This window comes from Ambystoma mexicanum, chromosome 9, assembly GCF_040938575.1.
Source record: "Ambystoma mexicanum isolate Mex_15411 chromosome 9, UKY_AmexF1_1, whole genome shotgun sequence".
NCBI classification, from domain to species: domain Eukaryota; kingdom Metazoa; phylum Chordata; class Amphibia; order Caudata; family Ambystomatidae; genus Ambystoma; species Ambystoma mexicanum.
This window is the reverse complement of record NC_090931.1, coordinates 423217452-423240100: the sequence shown is the minus strand read 5'-3', so window position 1 is coordinate 423240100 and position 22649 is coordinate 423217452.

Below are 22649 nucleotides of genomic sequence, written 5' to 3'. Positions count from 1 at the left end.
CACACCTACTGAACTTTATTGACCAATCCCTAGCTCCGCTCATTCTCATTTGCATGCGTCTCCACCCCAGAATCCCTGTTGGTGATATACTCAGCCTCCAAACTAGCGCCATATCCACGGATATATATGAGATCAGAGCGTGACAATGGTACGTTAAAGTATTATTCCCCTTTTTCCCCTTTAAGGCAGGCTCTGAAAAGAGCCGTTTTTTTTTTGTTCTTGGGCAGATGCCTTACAGACATCTGTGATTTTGTTTATTTTTTTGTATTTTTTGTGCTTACTGTACTCCGACAACCATTACAGAACCTTCTCTAAAGCAAGCCTTACATCGCAAAAGAATATGGCATTTCCAAAAGAAGATAGCGCAACACCATCTGCCTCAAAATAATCTGCATTACTTGGAACAATGTTATCGTGGCTGCAGAAAAACATACCAGCTCGTAACATGAAAACACGCATGCCGCGATTGATGATACACCTCCCAATACTTTGATATGGACAAAAACCAGAATTGTTGTCCCATTTTACTCTAGGGAGTAAATCAGAAAAAATTACTTTCGTTGTTGGGAAGATGTTCATGAGTGCTTCAACCAACTGTCCCAAATCTGCCAACAAAGTACGTGAACTCACGTAGCCCAAATGGAAAGCACCGTAGTGCAAATTACCACATGAGGAGTGGTCATCGTACGCATGTCTCTGCAAACTTGCAGAATTGCCGCAGCATTGGCATCAGTGTCAGTGCTCCACACCACCTCCACTCCTCTCACATCGAAATGGTGTGCCACATGCCTACTCTCGGCATAGTGTTGTAAGCCATGGACAAAAATGTCTCCAAGCACCAAAACCCTGACCCTCTCCACCTCTGCCATCTTCAGTATACGCGCTGTCTTTCGACACAAAAGAGTAATGTGAACATCTGATTGGCTGATGCCACCAGTCCCCTTTCAATGCAGGATTTGCTGTAGAAACCCGTATGTGACACGCCCTACCCATGGACAAGCATTGCCTACGTGCGGCACATAGCTCTTACACAGTCCTTCTACCCTTTCCACATCGGTAGCAAATCGAGTCCCTCAGTGGACACAACTAAGCAGTCACACAACCATCCACCAATCACATTCAACATCGCTAAATCTAACTCTGTCATCAACATTGCGCACTTCAAATGTGCTGTCAGTGACTTTGACTGGAAGTCGCATATCATTGCAAAGCACCTACTTCACAAACTACTGTACAAGTGCTGCGGATTTCTACGTGCAGCTCCATGCATGAGTATAGAGTACAGGTACGCATATTTTAATCAGAGAACATGTGCAACCCTTATGATGTAATTTAAATAAATGAATGCTGCTAAATGTGCATATGCAATACATGCCAACGCTCACCCTTTTAAGTGTAAGATGTCCGATTTATCATTGACAAACCGCACAACTTCTTACTGTCTTCCGCATAACCTATACATACATTACAAGCATGCCAGTTTAGGGCGAAACTGGATTTTGCATTTGAAAATGTCGGAGTTTTGTACTGTGTACGGCCTACAGTAATGGTATTTGCAATGTGATGGTATGAGAAAAATAAGCGCTCCCGATTGCTGTGGTGGTATCTCCCTCTGAGGGTCTTCCGATGTGTCAGCATCATGCTTATCATTTGGAAGTAGAACATTTTTAGAATGTTCAAGAAAAGAAGTTGCTGTTTCAAGTTTATGGCATTTCATTTACTAATAATGCTTCTCCTCACCACTAGGCCATTTTGTACTCTCTTCTGAAGCACATTGTAATAGTATACAAACAGTAAAATAGCCTTCCCAAATGATTGTAAGAGGCCAATGCACATTCACACACCATGACAAAGAGCTTCCCCATGAAACTCATTCACGCATGCACACAGCACACATACATTGAAAAGCAGACCAAAGCATGCCTTCTTTTTTTCAACAGACACCAAAGAATGCCTACCAAAAAGCAACTTCGTAGAAAGGAACGCAGAACTAGAGCAATTAAAAATAAAAGTGTTCAATGTAAGCATCCATCTGTAGTAGAGCTTGTAGAGAACGTTAGAACAAACCAGCTAATGCAGTCGTTTAGCAAAACAAAGGAAGCTTCAACTACTGAAACTTTACCTCCTCCATCAAAATGTGTCACAAAACACAAAAAACGTGGCTAAAAGTCAGCTACCAGTACAGCTAACAATGCTCCTAATAATCCTGATATAGTAACAAGAACCCATAGTAAAAAAAAGTATTATAGCAAAAATGTTTTGTCACAGAGTGCTTCAGAATCTACTAAGAAGAGGACCGAAATCATCCTCACCCCTTAAAGCCTAACGTAGAAAGTTAATCCTACAAGCTCTCGTGGACAGTGAAATCCTTCTCAAAAGGAAGTTGTTTATATTCGTGTTAAGTAGGGTGAAAGCACTAACAAAACTAAGTACCAAACTACAAAAGAAACTCAGCAATAAACGGAATGTGAACAAAAATAATTTCTTAAATGTTTGTGGAGGTGAATGGAGTCACACGACAAACACAGAACCATATTTTAATGAGGAAGCATACAAACAAAATCAAACAAACACATTTGCCATTCATAGCAGTGGACGAGGTTATGAGAACATCAATGGTACCATCATGGAACTAGAAACACTGCTTACAAAAGTATCCCCTGAAAACTCAGAATTACATCTTGATCCGACAGGACCACACCGTCCAGTATACAAATGGCCGTACACATCAATGTATGCCATTCCAAACAAAGCTTTCACATCCTTACGTCAGTTCCTCAATCTGTATGAATAAGGGAAAGACAAAAGTAAAATGAAAGTACTGCAAAATATGGATATTTGTCCAGTGCGCAAATACACAGTACTACAAGGACATTCATTAGCCTGCATTTCTGGGCCTATTTGTAAAAGCACCTTCCATGATATCAAAAGGATATCAGTACATCATTCAAATGTTAGATATCTAGTGTATAAAATATACTATGCAAAGTCCAGCTTCAGAATTAGGCAGTTTAAATAAAACTCTTCTGCATGGTACACCCAAATACTTACAAGAAGAAATTGACCGTATTCAGAGAAAGTATTTTGGAAGTGAAAGCCACTTACAAAATGCAATAGTTTTAGAGCATAGTAGCAACAAATTTGCACATAGCAACCTTCTATTACACATATACAAAAAAAGAAATACTAAAATTTAAAAGGGCATCGGCTGAAGTAGCAAACCATGTGTGTGTGTGTGTTGCCGCAGAACGTTTTACAAAAGGAGCACAAACAATGTGGACGTAGCATACAAAATAGAAGACAATGAAGATTCCAAATGGTTTGAATTAGCTCTCTACCTTTTAGCAGAAAACAAATATGAACTAACTGAATGCCTAATATGTTGCAGTTACTGTACTACAAAATTAGAAAACAACCACACTCCTTCATGTGCTATTACCAATAATTTGGAATTGTTCCCACTACCACAAATCCTGCAACAACTCCATTTGTATGAGAGCATCATAATTCAAACAGTTTGCCCATTTCAAGCAATTATACACCTTCATCCAAAAACAGCAAAATTACCTCCCTCTGAATTGGTGAAAGGCATTCGTGGCAAAGTAGTTTATTTGCCATTAGATCTAAATGAAAATGTACACACTCTAGGAGTGCAACTTTCAATAGAGCATTCTTTAATAGTCTTGGTAAATGGTGTACCAACAAAAGACAAAAAACATTGGCAACAACTGGTGGACTTACATTAAGTTAGACAAGCATTGCAATATCTAAAAGACAATAACGAGTACTACAAGGAAATAAATATTGAAGAAAGCTTAAGGGAAACAACGGAAATAATTCAAGAGCCATCAGAAACTGGACAATTCGGACTTCTGGATCCTGCTACAGTATCCACTCTTTTGGACCACTACACAATTCCTCCATTGCATTCCAATGAAAGCATAGATGATGCACTGAAACTTACCAAATGCGGCAAAACCAAAGGTTCACCAATGTGTATATGGGAAAAAAGTATAGAAGCACATGCTTTTCCTTTGCTATTTCCTACTGGCAAAGGTGGAAGATACGATGATAGACCCACTCAGATTGGGGCATCAGAATACCGCTCATTACGAATGTATTCACAAGATCCCAGATTTAGACAAAATGTGGAATACATATTCCACCTACTCTATGAAAGTGAATTAGCAACGCTATGTTATGGAGTTGCACACATTTTGAAATCTGGAACCCACTTTCAAAATATGTCAGCTATGCAGTTAATACAAAACGTACAGCAAAAAGATGAGGTTTTACAATCAAGTATAACACATTTGTTTGCAAACATGCGTGGTACAAAGGAATACTGGTTCCGACGGCACGGAGACGTGTGTTGTATGATCAGAAACCTTGAACCACCTACTTGGTTTGTTACACTAAGTTGTGCAGAATATGCATGGGAAGATTTACATGAGTTCCTACGCATAGCAAGCAGCAACAAAAGCAACATAGATATATTAACACCTGGAGAAATTTGCTCTCTAGATCCAGTTTATGTGTCAAGATATTTCCATCATCGTTTCATTGCCATGCTACACTTTATTTGCAATAAAACTGTTCCTCCCCTTGGAGAAGTGCAACACTTCTTTTGGAGAAAAGAATATCAAGCGAGAGGAGCACCACATATTCACATGCTGTTATGGATCAAAGGTACACCTAAATTTGGTCATGACAGTGATAGCACTGTTTTGCAGTTTATCCAAAAATATGTCACTTGTGAAATCCCTTCACAACAGACACATAGTGAGCTGCATGGGCAGATTGTACAATTTCAAAGACACAAATGTGGCAAATATTGTCGCCGCAAATACAAAAACAAAGGTAAATACTACACCAAATGCTGCTTTGGTTTCCCTAGACCAGTTACAGAAACAGGTGAAGTAAACAACTTCATGTCTTCAGTTCGACATAGTGTTAAAGGTAAATCACCTAAGAACACGTATTACATAAAAATAACAGAAGAATCAAAATATATCAATGATTACAATGCAATCATTGCCCTCTTTTGGAATGCAAACATAGATGTGCAGTAAATTTCAGACAATTCTACTGCTGTTGCACGATATGTTACAGCCTACTTAACAAAAGCAGAAAGAACAGAGCTTCAAGACCTCTGGGATGATGTGGCATCAGACAAAACACTATGACAGAAATTGTACAACCTAGGCATAACAATGCTTTCTCATAGAGAATGTGGCACTTATGAAGCAGCAGATTGTTTAACCAGTACTGCTTTGTATGGAAAATCAGACATCATAGTATGGCTAAGTCTTGCTCCTGCTAAATCTAGAAAAAGAGTTCTGAAATCATATGAGGACATAGAAACAATTGCCAGAAATGATCCCAACAGCCAAGACATTCTAAAAAACAATTTACTGGACACATACTATCCAAACAGGAGTAGCACTTTGGAAAGCATGTGCTTATACCACATAGCTCAAAATCTTGCATACAAAAATAAAAAATAAAACCCGATGCAAAGGTACATATAGAGTGACCGATTGTGAAGGGAACTTAGTGAAACTTACCAAACGAAGCTTAATTAATCATGTAAAATTATCATTAAAAACTCCTCAACAGAAAGAACTATATTACACGTCTCTGTTACAACTTTTTAAACCATGGAGAAAAGAGGAAGACATACTAGATAACTATGACTGCTATGAAGATGCGTTTAAAGCAAATGAAAGCGCTATCACCGATGTGAACTTTACGCAGTACAAAACAATGTTACACAATGAGCAGCAACAGAAAAGGAACTTCAGGCCCAACTAGACAAGGACTCTTCCGATAGTAGTGCTCCCAAAACGCTATGCCCTCCCCACAACCATCCTAATGATGTTGCATAGTACAAGTGTACCTACAGCTATGCTATGCTGCAGTAGTTTGTAGCCACAGGCTACAGACACGAGTGTGAGGCCACAGATTTATCAATGTATGGGTATACAGTATATAAAATCCATAGTTGCTTACAACTGCAGTGCTTATTGTTTTGTTCAAATACTCTACATCCTGCCCACTACTACCACACCATATGACATCCATTGGGGCATATAACTACACTATGTACAAAGGTGCTTTCAGGGGCATGGCCTTCGCCCATGCACCCAAGACTGCACACACTCCCCACAACCAGGCAATCGATATGCATTACTGCGGGTGTATCCAGGGGTGTGACATGCTGTGGTGGTTCTGGCCAGGGCCTACAGTCTTGGAAGTAAGGCCTTCGGCTTTCGGCAGACGGCCATACATCCAACACTCTAGGCCCTGGCCACAACCACCATAGCATGTCACACCCATGGCAGCGTACTAATGAATGCAATACCCGTAGGTAAAAGTAATGCAATTCTGGCATGTTGTCAATTTGTCCTTACAAGAGTTACAAGTTCCCTGTGCACTGCACGGACTGAAATGCTACCCTTATGACACCCCTCCTTTTCTGTGCGTACAAGGTCGCCATAGAAAATACAGCATGAAGAGGTTATAACTTTGATTTTGGGTGCATGGCCTTTGGCCATGCACCCAAGAGTGCAAAGTCTCCCCACAACCACCTCAGTGATGTGTGGTTGTTGGGGTTTTTCTATAGGTGTGGTATCCGTCAGTGCTTCTGGCCAGAGGCTGCACTCTTAGCTGTATGTCCATCGATATTACATGTGATGGGTGTGCAATGGCTTGGACGTCCAGTGCTAATAACTTTGTTCTTGGGTGCATGGCCTTTGGCCATGCACCTAAGATGGTACACACTCCCCACAACCAGCCAATCGATACGCAATACTACGGGTGTATCCATGGGTGTGACATGTTGCGGTGGTTGTGGCCAGGGCCTACAGTCTTGGAAGTAAGGCCTTCAGCCGACGGCCATGCATCCAAGACTCTAGGCCCTGGCCACAACCACCGTAGCATGTCACACCCATGGTGGCGTACTAATGAATTCAATATCCGTAGGAAAAAGTAATGCAATTACGGGATGTTGTCAATTTCAATGTTCGCTAACACCACGCGTGTCCGTACAACAGTTACAAGTTCCCTGTGCACTGCATGGACTGAAATACTACCGTTATTAGACCCTTCATATTCTGTGCGTATAAGGTGGCCATAGAAAATACATCATGGCGTACTAATGAATGCAATATCCGTAGGAAAAAGTAATGCAATTTTGGCATGTTGTGAATTTCAATGTTCGCTAACACCACGCGTGTCCATACAACAGTTAAAAGTTCCCTGTGCACTGCATGGACTGAAATACTACCGCTATCAGACCCCTCATGTTCTGTGCATACAAGGTGGCCATAGAAAATACATCATGAAGACCGACCGCCAGAACAAATGCATTCATCACCCAAGTCTTACTGTCTGAACCTTTCCCCGACGCTCTATGACACAGCAAAAGAGTTTTATAAATATAGCATGTTTCCGCTGGTTGCCGCTCTGCTATCGGCGGATCCAAGATGTCGGGTGCATCCAAACAATCTGACGCAGAACACGTCTCGCTGCAGCCAATCGGCAGAGACATTGCGTGTCCGCGGTCATGACGCCAGCCCCTTAGCCAATCGGTGTCTTGTCTGTGGACTGAACAGGGAAGTGTGAATGCGAAGCGGACATAGATATCACTAATTCTTTCAGACCTACTTTTTGGTCATTTTAATGATAAGTACTGCATGGAAGGTCACCAAATGTACACAATTTACAAAAGCACGCTTTATAGACCAAGCCCCTGCACCTGCCTCAAATTTGGTGAAAATCCATCCAACGGTTTGGCCTGTAGGCGTGCGCAAAGTTTTTTCCCCACTCAGTCTATGCGGAAAAAAGACGTTTTGGGACCCCCTCTATAACTTTTCCCCCCCTGGACCAAACCTCACCAAACTTTGCGAAATTCATAGTGGGCCATATACTTTTTTTGCAAAGTTTGGTGAGGATTCGTCCAGGCGCAGCAGAGTTATAAGCCGCTCAAAAAGTGCTTTTCCTATAGAAACAGCAACTTAACCATAACTACACGCACGGCCACTACCGTGAGCGTGTAATATATATATATATATATATATATTCAGTAAAAAAACTTTGTTAAAGGGACGTTATGGTTAAGTGGCGCTACTAAAAACCTATGAAATTCAGTAAAAAAACTTTGTTAAAGGGACGCTATGGTTCCAAGTAAAACCGAAAAACCCCTGAAATTCACCAGTTATGGTAAGCTAAGCAACCATAACTCACGCCACCACTGTGCACTGCTAAGACTAACACCCAGGACATCAAAGATGACATCACAAATGCCATTGATGATATCACTGATGACATCACATGCGCATTAACTTTTGATGAAAACTCTGTACAAGGGATTCTTATAATGTTGACCAAAAAGTGTCAACGATCATTGAAATAAATACCATGAGCTAATTAGTGCACTAAGCAATGCATTGATATAAATAGCATTCTATTCTGAAGTTCATCCAGTATACTAAGCTACTCATGTAGAAATATATGCATTGTGTGCAGCATACATGATGAAGGTGCAATATTCATAATCTTGCCATGTTGAATAGTGAAATGAATATCTGCTTTTTTATTAGAGTTTTGTGTACTGTGATACATGAGTAGCTAATAAAACTTAGTTAATACATAATTGCATTATTACAGACAAAACACAAAGAGACAACAACACATACAAATATGAGTATATGCAGAGAAATGATTGCTCTGTTTCAAAGCTGCTACTTACCGTATGTATGTGTATCACATGATGTGACTGGACTCTAAGGAAAGAAGTGTGAGTACAATGTATACAATATGGTTATATACAGGAAAGTACAGTATGACAGAGTGCTGATAATCCTAATGAGTATCTTCATGCACAGAAAGGATAACTTTCTTTCAAGCCTGTGTCTTCCGCTATGTATATGTTTCATATGATGTGACTTGAACCTAAGGGAATTATTGTAAGAACTTAATTGAATGATAAGTCTACACATATAGTATATTTTCAATGTTTAGTTCTTCACTGTTACTGAACAGAACCATGTGGCCTAGATATGTCAGTAAAGGAAAAAATGGGGAGCTAGACATGTGATGTCATCAGTGATGTCATCAATGACATTTGTGATGTCATCTTTGATGTCCTGGGTGTTAGTCTTAGCAGTGCACAGTGGTGGCACGAATCATGGTTGCTTAGCTTATCATAACTGGCGAATTTCAGGGGGTTTTCGGTTTTACTTGGAATCATAACGTTCCTTTAACAAAGTTTTTTTACTGAATTTCAAAGGTTTTTAGTAGCGCAACTTAACAATAACGTCCCTTTAACAATGTTTTTTTACTGAATTTCATAGGTTTTTAGTAGCGTAACATAACCATAACGTCCCTTTAACAAAGATTTTTTACTGAATTTCATAGGTTTTTAGTAGTGCAACTTAACAATAATACCTCTGACTTTATGTACATGTAACATGGAACATACTGAACTCCCTTTACTGAATTTGAGGTCCGCAAACTCTTCTAATGTCCGCGGACATATGCGGACAACAGCACCACTACCCAAAAAGTCTGGGGGGTATGTTTAATTGTTATATCATAACATATGAACATTTTACAAATTCACAAACCAGCACACATAAACATTATATGTAGTAATAAATAAGAAGTGTAACCCATATATATAACACATTAACTATTCATTGAAATCCAATATGTTCTAAAATAGAATATACCAAAAGAAGAAAGGTAGTCTTCCAACATGATTACCTCACAGAAACTCCACAACTAAAAGCAACAGCAGATCTAAAGACCAGTAAGAACACACCTTACCAGAAGCTAGTAAGTGTACTGCATTTTACTCATATATTTGTAAAATTTCTGTATTAGATACAAAAAAAGTGATATTATGTTTTTTTCTCACAGAAATGTCTAGTACTCTGGAGTGGCTAGAGGAGCATTTCCCACGTAAGGAAATGTCTGAAGATAGTGAACCTAATGGTAGACACTTTACTATATAAACCAATTAATACATATTATTTTATATACATTTAACATATACATTTTTTTTGTAGAGACCATACACAAATTGAAAATAATAAAGAAAAAGAAGTATTGGATAAGACTCTCCAGAACATGGAAGAAAAAATGGACCTACTCATGGCAAATTTCAACAGTTTTAAAAACTTTGTGGAGGATAACTTGAAACAAAAGACTAAATACCATTGTCCCACATGTACCTGCCCCCCCTCACCATATCCCAGTCAATTATCCCCAAACCCTCTCCATGAACCAAAACGTTTTGATGAGACTTCCATCCCTTCTTCACCTCATAAATCCCATTGAAACCCCCAATTCTCCTGTTTTTGTTTCAGTTTCTGCCTCACCTTCTCTGTCATAAATGTAACATCCATATAAAATAAAGTAAAATTATTATATTGTGTCCTAATTCATTTCTTGTCTTTTTTTAAAAAAAACAGTTCAGGTGTCCGCGGACAGCGCGGGTGTCCAGAATGTCCGTAAAGAAACAAAAATGGGGGCGTTCTAAGGACACTATATCTGTCCGTACTGTTCGCACGCAAGTTGAAACTGTTCTAAGAACACAGCAGGTGTTCGGGGTGTCCGCAATCAAACTACCACATGCGGTGTCCTGAAATGTTCATCAATAAACAAAATGGGGGTGTCCTGAGGACGCTAGACCTGTCCGTATTGATCGCAGGCGAGTTGAAACTGTTCTAAGAACACACGCAGTATCCTGAAATGTTCGTAAATAAACAAAATGGGGGTGTCCTAAGGACGATATACTTGTCCGTATTGTTCGGAGGCAAGCTGAAACTGTCCTAAGAACACACACAGTGTCCTAAAATATTCGTAAATAAACAAAATGGGGGTGTCCTGAGGAAGCTAGACCTGTTTGTGCTGTTCGTAAGCATGTTCAAACTGTTCTAAGAACACATCAAGTGTCCCGGGATGTTCACAAGTAAACAAAATGGGGGTGTGCTGAGGATTATATGCTTGTCCGTATTGTTTGCAAGCGAGTTGAAACTGTTCTAAGAACAAATGCCTGTTTGTAACTGTTTGTTTCACTTGTGACACACTTTTAATTAGTTTCAGGACCCGAACAGTGCCCGTAGAACACCAACGCGCATGCGCAAAACAGTTTCAGTGCATTTAATGTCCTGCGGACACCCGCTCCTTTCGCGGACATGTTCGCAAAGCTATCATATGACCGAACCCACGCTGAGCGTGTGTTCTGACTGCGAACACTGTTCGTGTCCCCGAACAATTTAAAACGACCTTTTCAAGCAATCCACAATATTTTTCAATAATAACTCACCATAGCACAAGTCCCACATAGTAATCCCGAGTTTGTATATACTTTTTGGGACTTTTTGAATCTTTTTTTGGTGTTCAATCTGTCCGCGGACAGCGCGCATGTCCGCGAACCGTGCACAAGCACCCATATAAAAGGCCACACCCTAGAGCTCATTCTCATTGTGTTTTTAGCTATCTTACAGAACACAGTGCATTTTGCTGCCAACTTTCCAGATTTTTATCTGAAACCTGATGGCATCCATGGCTGCAGTACTGCCACCTGGTGCTACATCTGCCTCAGCACCACCCCCACCCCCTCCGCCACCACCACCACCTCCCCAAAGGCCTGAAGAGGGGAACAGGAGTGAGGATGCAGAGGAGGATGAAGAGGATGATGAGAATGAGGTAGAGGAAGTCCCTACTACCAGCACTCTACTTCCTCTACTACATCCTCTGTTTCCGATCCTGTCACCACAAGGAACACTCCTGTGGGACAGTGTATTCCTCAAACTGCTTCACAGGCCATACACAATACTGATGACCCTTACTTTTCGAGGGTCACAGTTGTGTGTATATACTGCGACGCAGTACTCTGCAGTGGGGAGAGACTTCAAAGTGCTTTTGAGGCTCTGGTCTCAGAGCACGAGAAGATCTGCTCACTACCCAAGTAAGACCCACTCTACATCTTCCTCTCTCCACCCAGCCTTTCTTATCCCCTTGGTTGGTGTACCCCCTTACCCTCCTTTTCCCTCCTCTCCTAGTGTGTCGTGTATAAAAAAACAAAAAAAATATAAAACCACAAAAATAAAAAAAAGGCTCTTTTCAGAGCCGCCTTTCACAGTTTAAAAATAGAAGTGAAAATAAATGAAGCAGGGCCCTGTGTATTTTTTCGAAGTCAGCGGATAGTCCGCGAACATCTAAAATGTTGGGGTGCTGTCCTATCATAACCGTTGCAGTTTTGTCTGGGAGGAAGTGGTGGTGTTTGTTTGTGTTTGAAAAATTTGAAATGCTCAACACCTACTACAAAATGGATGCTGTAATTCCAAAAAAGGTCGCAATGTATTTTGTACATTTCTCAGAAAAATCTGATTGCCAGCATAAGTAAGATGGACTCCATCTCTGCGAAAAATGTATGTGCTAAGAAACATAATTTCATTGTGAAAAGAGGACATGCCAACATCTCTTAGAAAGGCACAAACAGCCTTATTGACATTGCGCCTTGCTTTCTCCATTTGTGGACCAAATGAAGAAGAACGAAGCCACATTTGTCTCTGCGCAATCCGTGAAAAAATCATTTGAGAATTTGGAAACATGTCCATGACCTTCCCAAGTCCTTCTTTCATTGCAAATTGCAAAGAAATTCCAGACACATGTCCTAAACTGTTCCCTCCACAATTAATTACAATTATGTCTGGGTGTTTGTTGCTCTGTCTCCAAAGTAGCACAAAGAGGTAGCAAGTCCAACCACTTCATTCCACTTACTCCATGCCAGTGTACTTCCACATGTGGGAATCCAGGATCTACAGTTATTCCACAGCTTTCTGCATGCACCTTCAACCAATGTATCCACGAGTCTCCCAAAATCCAAACAATCTGTTTTCTGAAACACACAGCCATAGCTATCAGTTCTTCTCTCAGCAAAAAGAGTATCTGAGAAACTCTCTCCTGGCACAACACACCCACTAAACTTTACTGACTAATCCCTTGCTCTGCTCATTTTCATTTGCATGCCTCCCCACCCCAAAATCCCCGGATGTAACACGCGATGTCCGCGGACTACCGCCATGTCCGCGGACATATCGTAACATGGACAGTCCTTCTACCATTTCCATTTCACTTTCTTTGCCATTCCCTCATTGGATATAGCTAAGCAGTCACACGACCATCCACCAATCACATACAAGACATCTACATCTAACTGCATCATCATAGATCAGCACTTCAAATGTACTGTTAATCTCTCTGAGTACAAGTGTCATATCATTGGAAAGCACCTTCTACAAGAAATACTGTACAAGTCTCCAAGATTTCTGCTTGCAGCTGCATGCATATCCATATGCATGAACACAAACTACAGGTATGCATATGTTCTGTATAGTAAGTACTAGTCTTATAGATTCAAATAAACAGATTAACTGACTTTTAGCTTGTATAACATATAAAATGAACTTACTGTCATTTTTTCCATCTCCTATAATCAACTGTCACTTCCAAACCTATCTTATATTTAATTTCTTTTTACACACACATTTGCAAAGCATGTTGAACTAACATATTAAAAGTACAATATAAAGAGTTAACATACTCAAACAAAATTGCATGCACACAATATGTTCAAATATCAAACAATACTTGTATAAAAACATAAAAATCAATGTCTAAATTAAAATCAGTGCTATATACAAACAAAATTACTAATTTGTTTCCTTTACAATTGCAATGAAGACCACTCTCCTGAAAAGAAGCAGCCGAATTTGAAGTACAAAGAACAAGTAAGAAGAAACCTGCTCATTCCAGAAAAAAAGTAAGTTAAATACCACCATAATATTTGTACTATTACTCAAACACACTGTAAGATTAATTCATGCTATTTATGCGCCTAAAAATAGAGATTGTGCACGATTCTGTCCACAAATCCCCATTTCTTAAACAGAGATTTACAGGCAGAATGGCACACACATTCCTATTTTTCGGCGCACAAATGACCCAACTCAGCCCCTAGAACAAACAACTGTTTTAATTGTATAGCATTAGACGTACTATTTGTACTTCTCCACACCACTAGCTTACTTTCTACTGTCATCTGAACCCCAGTTTAGTAGCACATAAATTCAAGAATACCCATCCCAACTAGTTGTAGTTGCCCAATGCCTACCAAAAATCAAGTCCGTTGAAAGCAACGCAGAAGCAGAGCAAATGAAAATAGAAGTGTCCAAAATAAGCATCCATCTCTAGCAGAATTTGTAAAAAAAGTTCAAACAAAACAGCTAATACAGTCATTTAGCGAAACAAAACAAGCTTCAAGTACAGAAACGTTGCCTCCTCTATCAAAATGTAAAACGAACCAGAAAACAATTAACAAAAATTCAGCTACCACTACAGATAAAACTGCTCCTATAAATCTTGATATAGTGCCAAGTAAGCATAACAAAAAAAGTATTTTCGCAAAAATGTTCCATCACACAGTCCTTCAAAATCTAATAAAAACAGGAGAGAAATCAGGCACAACCCTTAAAACCTATCGTAGGAAATTAATCTTACAAGCGTTGATAGACAGTGCAATCCTTCTCAAAAGAAAGTTATTTATTTTAGTGTTAAACAAAATGAAACCACTAACAAAACTAATGACTAAATTACAAAAAAGACTTCTCAATAAACGAAATGTCAACAGAAATAACTTCTTAAATATCTGTGGAGGTGAGTGGAGTCACACTACAAACACAGAACTATATTTTAATGAAGAAGCATACAAACAAAAGCAAACAAATACAATTGCCATACATAGCAGTGGACGAGGTTATGAAAAAGTTAATAATACCATAATGGAACAAGAAATACTGCTTACAAAAATATCCCCAGAAAACCTAGAATTACCTTTCTATTCAACTGTATCAGAACGTCTAGTACACAAATGGCCATGCACGTCAATATGTAACATTCCCAAACAATCTTTCAAGTCTTTACGCCAATTCCTCAGTCAATATGTAAAAGGCAAAGACAAAATCAAAATTAAACTACTGCAAAATATGGATACCTGTCCAGTGCGCAAGTACACAGGACTACAAGGACATTCATTGGCCTGCATTTCAGGACCTACATGCAAAACCACCTTCCATTATATCAAAATGATATCAACACATCATTCAACTATAAGAAATCTAGTCTATAAACTGTACTATGCTAAAAGTCCTGCTTTAGCACTAGCCAATTTAAATAACATTCGTATACATGGTACAGCAAAAGACCTACTTGATGAAATCGACTATATCCAGACAAAACATTTTGGAAGTGAAACCCACTTACAAGATGAATTAGCTGTAACAATTCTGCACATGGCAACCTTTCACTACACACATACAAAAAAGAAATACTAAAATTTGAAAGTACTTCAGCTGAAGTACCAAAATACGTGTGTGTATATTGCCGCAGAACTTGCTATAAAAGTAACACAAAAACTGTAGACCTATCATACAAAATAGAAGACAATGAAGATTCTAAATGGTTTGAATTAGCTCTCTACCTTATAGCAGAAAACAAATACGAAATAACTGACTTCATAATACTTTGCAGTTACTGCACTACAAAACTTGACAAAAACCAAACTCCTTCACGTGCTATCACAAATAACTTGGAATTATAACCACTACCAAACCCCCTTCAACAACTTAATTTATATGAGAGCATCATAATTCAAACAGTGCACCCATTTAAAGCAATAATACGCCTTCAACCAAAAACAGCAAAATTACCTACCTCTGAATTAGTGAAAGGTATTCATGGAAAAGTAATGTATTTACCATTAGATCTAAAATAAAATGTGCACACTCTAGGAGTGTAATGGCCAATGGAGCAATTTTTAATTATCTTAGTCAATGGTGTACCTACAAAAGACAAAAAAAAATAGCAACAACTCGTAGTTTTACATAAAGTAAGACAAGCCTTGCAATATCTAAAATACAATAATGAATACTACAAAGAAATTAATATTGAAGAGAACTTGAAGGATACCACTGAAATAATTCAAGAGTCACAAGAAGCTGGTTGATTTGAGCTCCTAGATCCTGCTACAGTATCCAATACTTTAGACCATTATACAATTCATCCATTGCACTCTAATGACACTGTAGAAGATGCACTAGAAACGTACCAAATGCGACAAACAAAAGGATCACCAATCAGCATATGGGAAAAAAGTATAGAAGCATGTGCTTTTCCTCTACTCTTTCCTACTGGCAAAGGAGGAAGGTACGATGATAGAACTATTCAAATAACAGCATCAGAATACCGCTCGTTGAGGATGTATTCTGAAGATCCCAGATTTAGACAAAATGTGAAATACATATTCCACCTACTCTTTGAAAGTGAACTAGCAACTTTATGTTACGGAGTTGCACACACATTAAAATCAGGATCCCACTTTCAAAATATGTCAGCTACACAATTATTACAAAAGTGCAACAAAAAGATGAGGTTTTACAATCAAATATTACAAATCTATTAGCAAACATGCGTGGTACTAAAGAGTACTGGTTTCAACGTCATGGAGATGTACGTTGTATGGTAAGAAACCTTTGCCCACCCACTTGGTTTGTTACATTAAGTTCACTTGGTTTGTTACATTAAGTTGTGCAGAATATGCATGCAAAGATTTACATGATTTCCTACGCATATCAAACAAAAACAAAACAAACATAGGTATACTAACACCTGGAGAACTTTGTTCTCTAGATCCTGTTAATGTTTCAAGATATTTTCACCATCACTCCATTGCTATGCTACACTTTATTTGTAATAAAACTGTTCCTCTCCTCGGAGAAGTGCAACACTTCTTTTGGAAAAAAGAATACCAAGCCAGAGGAGCACCACATATCCACATGCTTTTATGGATTAAAGATGCTCCTAAATTTGGTCAAGACAATGATGCTACTGTGTTACAGTTTATTGAAAAATATGTCACTTGTGAAATTCCATCAGAAGCAACAAATAGTGATCTTCATGCACACATTTTACAATTTCAAAGACACAATGTGACAAATATTGTCGTCTCAAATACAAAAACAAAGGGAAATACTACACCAAATGCTGCTTTGGTTTCCCTAGACCGGTTACAAAAACAGGTCAAGTGAACAACTTCATGTCTTCAGATAGACATAGTGTTAAAGGTAAATCACCTAAAAATACATATTACATAAAAAGAACAGAAGAAGAAAAATATATCAGTGATTACTATGACTCCTATGAAGACGCTTTCAAAGCAAATGAAAGCACTATAACTGATGTAAACTTTACACAGTACAAAACAATGTTGCACAATGAACAGCAACACGAAGAAAAACTCCAGGCTCAACTAGATAAGGACACTCGTGACAGTAGTCAACCTTCTGTAACAGGAAGCCAAGAACCACTGGGAGAGCCACTAATAACAAATGAGGCAGAATTAGCTATGACGGAAGTAGAAACACCATGTGTCAGTATGAAGATAAAGAGGACTTAACTATACTACAATCAAATCTAAATAATGAGCAACGTAGCATTTTTGAAGAAGTAACAAAAGAAATTGCACATGGTGTACAACATGAAAACAAAGAATGCACCTGCCAAAATTACAAACTTATACTACTGTACGTCAGTGGTGAAGCTAGTTCTGGAAAAACATTCTTAATCAAAATCATCAGTAAATTCCTTCAACAACTGACAAACAACAAACTCTCAGCTGTTGTCACTGCCCCCACAGGTTTAGCTGCCTACAACATAGGCGGTGTCACTTTACACCGATTACTACTCCTGCCAGTAGAACACCAAAACAAATTAGACTATTACAAACTTTCTACAGAAGCTGCAATGGATTTACGCAGAGTATTAAAACAAATGAAAATGCTACTAATAGATGAAGCGAGCATGGTCTCCAACCTAATGTTGGCTTTGATTCACCTCAGATTACAAGAAGTACTCAAAACAAACTACGAAGAGCTCTTTGGAGGAAAACACATTATTGTTTTCAGAGATCTTCTTCAATTAGGATACAAACTCTGCCGTAAAACTGTTGGCAGCATTGGAAATGTCAACCTTTGGCAACATTTCCAATACAGAGGATTAACAGAAAAGATGTGGCTATCTGCAGATCTCACTTATGCCAACATCTTAAAAAGTATTAGAGTTGGTATATTATCTCAAGATGCACAAGCAATATTGAAAACCCGGCACATTCCTGCACTTTATGGTGATAATGCATGTGCTACGGATGTTATGGAACAATTATTCCACAAAAATGTCAATTGAATGGCCTTAATGCCAACTCTTGCAAGCTGTTTCAAATTCAATTAAACAATGTTAAAAAAAGAAATGCAACCAATAATTGAAATTAGCGCCACAGACAAACTAGACATACATGGTATGACACTACTCATGTGTGAACAAGCCACAACGAGACTAAATAGTTTAGAACATTCAATCTCAACACAGCTGGATTGGAAAAAATATTAAAATTATCCTTAATTTGCAGAGTAATGCTTAAACGTAACCATGACGTGGATCAAGGACTAGTTAATGGAGCACTGGGTACAGTTGTTGGCTTTCAAACATACCCACGGGACAACAACATTCAGTTTGTCAATATTCTCTTTGACAAACTTTCAGAAGTGAAAAGGATAGGACGCTCAACAGCTCGATTCCTTCTCTTCAAAGACATGTATGTACGCAGAGAACAATTTTCTCTAACTCTTGCATACACAGTCACCATTCATAAATCACAAGGTCTTACCCTAGACAAAGTATTGATAGACATTGGTAACACAGTCTTTAAAGAACGCATGAGCTACTTAGCACTATCACGCTTATGTACACTTGAGGGTCTATTTCTAATCAACTTTGATGCAAGTAAAGTAAACGCTGATATTCCTTGCATTTTAGAATACAATAGACTTCGTTCAATATACACCCCCATCTAAAAACATATCCTGTTCCACAAAAAGTAAAATGTTCTAAAAGAAAACTAAATCAAACAGAAATGCAACAGGATGCCACTGCAAATCCTCCAAGGAGAATTTAAAAGAAACTAATACTTCATCAAGTACCACAATCAAAAAAGAAGCTATTAGGGAAAGTAAACCAGGTACTTCTTCAAAGAAGGAAGACAAACTCCAAAAAAAGCACTCAGATACAGAACTACCTGGTCCATTTAAACTTTCAAATGTCATTGGTGTAATTTGCTACACAAGGAAGCAATGAATATTCTATTTCAATTACCACCAATTATTGACAACATTTACTTACACAGTACAGACCAATTGTGTTTGCAAATGTTAGTACTTCATAGAAACGCAACAAACAATCCTGACAACACGTATAGTGTTTATGGAATAAGACAACAATTGGACTACTGTGCATATGGCCATGCTCCCAAGACTCTATGCCCTGGCCACAACCACCGCAGAATATCACACCCATTGAGTCAAACATTTTAACTATGCCATATGGGCACTTTTAATGTCTGCGGACATGATGAGTGTTCTTAGAACAGTTTCAACTTGCCTACGAACAGTACGGACCAGCATAGCGTCCTCAGGACACCCCCATTTTGTTTGTTTACCAACATCCACCGTCCTCAGGACACCCCCATTTTGTTCATTGACGAACATCCCAGGACACATGATGTGTTCTTAGAACAGATTCAACTTGCCTGCGAACAAAACAAACAGGCTTACCGCCCACAGGACACACCCATTTTGTTTATTTCCGAACATTTCAGGACACTGCGAGTGTTCTTAGAACAGTTTCAGCTTGCTTGCGAACAATACGTACAGGCGTAGTGTCCTCAGAACACCCCCATTTCGTTTATTTACAAACATCCCAGTACACTTCTTGTGTTCTTAGAACAATTTCAACTTGCTTGCGAACAGTACGGACAGGCATACCGTCCTCAGGACACCCCCATTTTGTTTATTGACGAACATCCACCGTCCTCAGGACACCCCCATTTTGTTTATTGACGAACATCCCAGGACTCATGATGTGTTCTTAGAACAGATTCAACTTGCCTGCGAACAAAACAAACAGGCTTACCGTCCTCAGGACACACCAATTTCGTTTATTTTCGAACATTTCAGGACACCGCGAGTGTTCTTAGAACAGTTTCAACTTGCTTGCGAACAATACGTACAGGCGTAGTGTCTTCAGAACACCCCCATTTCGTTTATTTACAAACATCCCAGGACAATTCATATGTTCTTAGAACAATTTCAACTTGCTTGCGAACAGTACGGACAGGCATACCGTCCTCAGGTCACCCCCATTTTGTTTATTTACGAACATCCACCGTCCTCAGGACACCCGCATTTTGTTTATTGACGAACATCCCAGGACACATGATTTGTTCTTAGAACAGATTCAACTTCCCTGCGAACAAAAGGAACAGGCTTACCGTCCTCAGGACACACCAATTTCGTTTATTTTCAAACATATCAGGACACTGCGAGTGTTCTTAGAACAGTTTCAGCTTGCTTGCGAACAATACGTACAGGTGTAGTGTCCTCAGAACACCCCCATTTAGTTTATTTACAAACATCCCGGGACACTTCATGTGTTCTTAGAACAATTTCAACTTGCTTGCGAACAGTACGGACAGGCATACCGTCCTCAGGACACCCCCATTTTGTTTATTTACGAACATCCACCGTCCTCAGGACACCCCCATTTTGTTTATTGACGAACATCCCAGGACACATGATGTGTTCTTAGAAAAGATTCAACTTTCCTGCGAACAAAACGAACAGGCTTACCGTCCTCAGGACACACCAATTTCGTTTATTTTCAAACATTTCAGGACACCGCGAGTGTTCTTAGAACAGTTTCAGCTTGCTTGCGAACAATACGTACAGGTGTAGTGTCCTCAGAACACCCCCATTTCGTTTATTTTCAAACATCCCCGGACACTTCATGTGTTCTTAGAACAATTTCAACTTGCTTGCGAACAGTACGGACAGGCATACCGCCTCAGGACACCCCCATTTTGGTTATTGACGAACATCCCAGGAGACATGATGTGTTCTTAGAACAGATTCAACTTGCCTGCGAACAAAACAAACAGGCTTACCGTCCTCAGGACACAGCCATTTAGTTTATTTTCGAACATTTCAGGACACCGCGAGTGTTCTTAGAACAGTTTCAGCTTGCTTGCGAACAATACGTACAGGCGTAGTGTCTTCAGAACACCCCCATTTCGTTTATTTACAAACATCCCAGGACACTTCATGTGTTCTTAGAACAATTTCAACTTGCTTGCGAACAGTACGGACAGGCATACCGTCCTCAGGACACCCCCATTTTGTTTATTGACGAACATCCACCATGCTCAGGACAGCCCTATTTTGTTTATTGACGAACATCCCAGGACACATGATGTGTTCTTAGAACAGATTCAACTTGCCTGCGAACAAAACGAACAGGCTTACCGTCCTCAGGACACACCCATTTCGTTTATTTTCGAACATTTCAGGACACTGAGTGTGTTCTTAGAACAGTTTCAACTTGCCTACGAACCATACGTACAGGCGTAGTGTCCTCAGGACACCCCCATTTAGTTTATTTAGAACATTTCAGGACATCTGCGTTGTCCGTGGACAAAGCGAACACAACAGGGGTTCTACTACCTAAATAAATACAACATTTAACCCATCTCTTACTCCCCCACCCTCCCCAAACAGTTTTACTCACCAACACACTCTACAAAATAGTATTTTTCCACCAAGTTTCACTGCGCTGTCCGCGGAGGTCCACGAATCCAAGATGGCGGGCGTTCCCAAAAATCTGACGTGCTTCACGCTCTTCACCGTCCAATCAGTGAACAAGTTGCATGTCCGCGGATAATACGCAAGCCGGTTGGCCAATCAGGACACTGTCAGTGGAGCAAACAGGAGTGTGTCCGCGGACCAAACATAGATATCACTAATTTTTTGTGACCTACTTTTTGGTCATTTTAAAAAAAAACTACAAGCTGCTGTTCCTGGTCCAAATTTGGTGAAAATCCTTCCAGCGGTTTGGGCTGTAGGCGTGAGCAAAGTTTTTTGCCCATTCAGTCTATGGGAATATGGGAAAAAAATAAGTTTTGGGACCCCCCCTATAACTTTGCCCCCCCTGGACCAAACCTCACCAAACTTTGCAAAAAAATTCTGAGTGACCTTTTTTTTGCAAAGTTTGGTGAGGATTCGTCCAGGGAGAGCGAGTTATAAGCCACCCAAAAAGGGCTCTTCCTAAGGAAACAGCAACTTAACCATAACTACACAGCCACTACTGTGGCTGTGTAATATATATATATATATATATATATATATATATATATATATATATATATATATATATATATATATATATATATATTCAGTGACAAAACTTTGTTAAAGGGACGTTATGGTTAAGTTGCGCTACTAAAACCTATGAAATTCAGTGAAAAAACTTTGTTAAAGGGATGTCATGGTTCTAAGTAAAACCGAAAAACCCTTGAAATTCTCCAATTATGGTAAGCTAAGCAACCATTACTCGCGCCACCACCGTGCACTGCTAAGACTAACACCCACGACATCAAAGATGACATCACAAATGTAGGAAGGAAAATCTTTTAC